Consider the following 4788-nt stretch of genomic DNA (forward strand, 5'->3'; position numbering starts at 1 on the left):
TCATTTTATTCATGGCAAAGATGGGAGTAGATTAACATCAAAATACTTGAGGTGTGTGGATATGTGGGTGTGTGTCTGTGTGGGTGAGAGGTAGAGAGAGAGTACTCATTCCAATTGCTTAGTCTTCACCTCTTTTTTTATTTTCCTTGCTCCTGACCTAGAAATTGATTGAACTTTCCTTTGAGCAAGGAACCGAGAGCACATCCTTTGCGAAAGTATTTTTTCGAAAAGCGTGACGTATAACCGATCGACTTGTGGATCCACCTCTGCTCATCTCTGTCTGTAACTGACGCGGCATTGAACCGATGTTGAAAGGAGTAAGGACATTACATTTGCCTAATTAATGTTTTCTGGATCTCCCTGTCTTCGCTTCTTTTTCTGCCTCTCCCGATGGGTGGAGCAAGGAAAGGAGTAGAGAAAAGAAAAGAGGTGAAAAATAAGCAATTGGAATGCGTCCAGAGAGCAGTAGAGAGAACAGTATAGAGAGAGTGCAATATGCTGTATACGGTATAGAGAGAGAGAGAGGTACGGTAGAGAATGAAAGCTCAGCAGGTGTCATCTTGATTCCACTTCATTATAATGAAAAAGCAGACCCTGGTATCTCTTCACAGATTGTCCTACAGTTAGTCAGCTGTGCTGGCTGTGCAGCCAACGTGCTCCGGTCACAGACCCCCCACTGAGGCTGGCTTGTTTTCTAAATCCTCCCTGCACTCATTTTTCAGGTAAAAAGCATTCCTGTGCCAGCTACTTTTAACCCCAAACACCCATGTTTTCCCATGTTCATATGCTCCAAATGTTCCTCAAAAATGAACTAATCCTGTGATAATTGCTCCACTTTGCATACATTTCTTATTTCAGAGAATGGCTACAACCTGTGCTTGTCCACAGAAAAATACAGTATGCTTTAATGTTGTGAATATAATGCATGTGCCTGTGTAATACAGAGTGGAAAATGAAAGATTGCTCAGTGAAGTCTGCACTGTCCATTTAGTCTAAAGCTTCCACATTTGGCAGACATATTTACTGTCTCAAAATTAAATAACAAAGAGGTCTTTATTTCAATATTTTGGCAGGAGTTATTTGGACACTGAATAGTGGTAAAAACAGGCAATTCCCAAGAACAAATGTCATTTTTACTTGCGGTCCATTACTCAGAATCTCTGTTACAGCCATGCTGTTGTTTTGGGAATATGTGCACGGGCAGTATTAAATTAAATGTGTGGATTTATTGATTTATACATTTAGGTTGTTCGATACGGTCAACCATGAGATTCTGCTCTTGTCGCTGACTGGGATGGGCATCACAGTATCTGCACTCGCATGGTTGACTTCCCATCTCTCCGGTCATTCCTACCAGGTGACTTGGAGGCGTTCAGTCTCTGACCTACATCCTCCATGGACTGGTGTCAGTTCTTGGTCCCCTCCTCTTCGCTCTGTACACCATGTCTCTTGGTTCTGTTATCTCTTCCCATGGCTTTTCTTACCATTTTTATGCCAATGACACTTTCCTGATATTCTGATCACCATCCAGATGTCTACAATGGATCTGTGTATAGCTGTGTTAGCAGCAAGCTAGCTACATGCTCTGTCAATTTCATTTATCAGTCAATTTCAGCTAATTCGGTTCCAGTGGTGAAAATGTCATGGTTTGCAATATTACTTGCAAACTTGTTCCAAATGATGTATTCCAATTCTAGCAGACATTGTAATGGACACCCATGAAATCTATTTGAGGTTTGTACTGAGCACAATAACATAAAGGTAAAACCACACAACTGTTATTGTACACTTCACACGGTCGCATCAATATAACATAATCTGGTCAAACCAATGATGTTAATGTGACTAAGATTGCTCACTTGTTTTCTCACTTGATCTACATAGAAACTTCATGGGGAATTGATAGGGGTTATGTTGGAAGGAAGTAAAACATCTCTATGAGCACATTATCTTTGGTTAAATGTGGAAGAACAACATGGCAGCGACACTATTATTGCTGGATTCGTTTCAAACTTTTGCAGTGTTTTATTCTGGTATTTTAGCCACTGAGTGAGTTTACTGGTTATGTGATATATTGTAAATTGCAATCGTTATTAGAGCATTTATAGTCTGCTTTGTATCAGACGGTAGTTTGCTCATTGTGACAGATTTAACAGTCTAACGTTAGCTAACTGGATAGCGACTCCATTGTTGCTACTTCAGGGGGGTGAATCACGGATCCCTTCCAAGACTGGTACATGCAAAAACAGCTGTTCCGGGTTTTTAGCCTGTGAACTTATCCACCTAACTCAGTAATTCTGTTTCGCAATATACCCCCTCAGCATCTGAGCATCTGAACGTCTGCATAAACACATAAATGCTCACGGTGAGGGCATAAACACCGGTGTTTTGTTGCGTCATTCATACATAATCTTGTGTTCTGATCACACCGGTGTGACAGCACGCTTCAGGGACCACTCTAGCGGTGTAACACCCGTGTGACCGTACGCGTAAAGGGTTGAATCCAATCTGATTCTTTCTAACCAGGCTCATCTTGCCTTCCCTACGGATGCACATTTCACTGCGTAGAAACTCAGGCTACATCCTGTGGTTGTGAATAGAATCTGTTAATAATTTAAACTTCAAAAGCAGCAGCCACAGTGCCTCCCGGTTGCTGGTTGCAGGGCACACAAAGCCCCTTCAATCTTGCATGAAAGCAAGGATGCTGCATTGGTTGAATAAAAGATTATACAAGTTAGTCACACACACACACACACACACACACACGCATGTGTCCACATGTGCACACACCCACACACCTGCAAAAAATAATGTGAATGCATGTATGTTGAGACCACGTGAGATAATTCTTCAGAGCAGCAGGAAATATAGCTGTGTTTTATATACCCCGCTATGTTTTCATCTACTTCATATTAATTACATAATTTTGTCAGATCAAGCTAATGCTGAACTGGGGATGATTGGGGTGTGAAATCTTGAAACTGCCACCAATTCAAGGGTTGAGAAACGGGAGGGAAAAAAAGCATTTGTGTGTAATAAGACTTCAACACTTTAACAAATAACCGCCCCTGATGGGGAAGCAATTAGAATGAATTAGAGAGATTGTTATTGTTCATTAAAGTGGGTAAGAGGGAAGGGAGTTGGAGCGGTGCTCCAGTCTGAACAGAGCTGCCTGCTGCAGTGCACTGTTCACTGGTTTCTTCTGTCGATGGCCGACAGGACTCCAGCCCCATTGATCAGGATAGAACGGCTGGCACCGAGGGATTTTCCTGGAACATCGAAGACAAGTTCTTTTCGCTTGTCTTGCATGGTGCGATCGTGTGTGATCCATGGTGTTGTGGCTGTGAGACTTGACACCATGGATCAGGTATCGAGTGTCTGAGTGGCTTGAGGTGCCGGAGTGACACGGAAGCGTTGTTCCTGTTATTCTGACAGTGCCACGTCATGTTACTTCAGTCACGGTACAACCACATCCTGTGAGTATTGCATTGCGTGTGTTGGTTGACTCACTGGTTGATGGATTTGCGGAACATGCAGGTCTGTCTCCATGTGGTGTCAAGATGAATATGTCAAGATCTTCTGCAGTCTCAGTGGGTCCCATTTAAAGAGAAGACAGACACAAGAGCCAGAGAGAGGGCTCATTCCAATCGCTTATTGTTCTCCTTTCCTCGCTCCTGACGCGGAAATCGAATGAGCTCCACCATCTTTAAGGACATTCCAACCCCTTAAATGTTCCTTCGAGAAACTAGTAGTTGGAACATCCAATCTTTCCTGACTCGATTTCCTTCATTTAATTTTCTAGACACTGTTACTAGCCTCTCCCAATGGGTGGAGCTAGGAGTAGAAATAATGGCAAGAAAAAAAAAAGATGAGACAAAGGTTTGAAATGATCCTAGAGACTCCATCCATCCATTATCTAACACGCTTTCTTCACAGGGTCGCGGGGGGTTGTAGCCTGTTCCAGCATGCATTGAACTAGAGGCAGGCATACACCCTGGACAAGTAATCAACCCGTCATAGGGCAGATATACTGTGTTATTCACTCATGCATTCATACTGTGCCTATGGGCAATTCAAGACTCTCCAGCTTCTTTGGACTGTGGAGTATCCGTCCTGGAGGAAACCCATGCAGATGTGGAAAGAACTTGCAAACTGTAATTTCCCCAGATTCTAACTGATTTTCCAGAGATGGTAACTGTTAAGCTTCTTATAGCCTAGAGTGTGATTTTGTATATGCCATAGCATTATAACCGTATTGCCAAGTGCTGAGGGGCACAATAAGCGCAACAATAGCCTATATATTCTGGAATATGATGGAATCCTATCCTTGTCAGTAGCATGGATGTTTGATGGCCCATGTCAACAGTACTGATTCCCAGCACCCCTTTATGACTACATTGTTATTGTAATCATCAAAGACTCAAACCTATAACGTAGGCTACAAAAATACATACATACATACATACATACATACAAGAAAAAAAAAAGAAAAAAACAGACACAAGGTAACCTTGTTTTATGAATATAGTTATACAAATGCACTGTTCCAAACAACATTCTGTTAAATGAAAGGTATATTCTCTTTCAGTGAGGGACAGAAGCCAGGAAATGCACCATCAATGCATTTAACCCATATTTGTTCCAAATTGTAATGTTGCAGAAGAAGTTTTGGATTTATGTTAGAAGGATTGCCTAACCTAAAATATAAAGTTACACAGACTTTCAAATGACAGTACCCAAGGTAAATTTCTTTCTCTTTGATATTCTCAAACATCAAAGAGTACTTCT

This window comes from Conger conger, chromosome 13 (genome assembly GCF_963514075.1).
Source record: "Conger conger chromosome 13, fConCon1.1, whole genome shotgun sequence".
Lineage (NCBI taxonomy): Eukaryota > Metazoa > Chordata > Actinopteri > Anguilliformes > Congridae > Conger > Conger conger.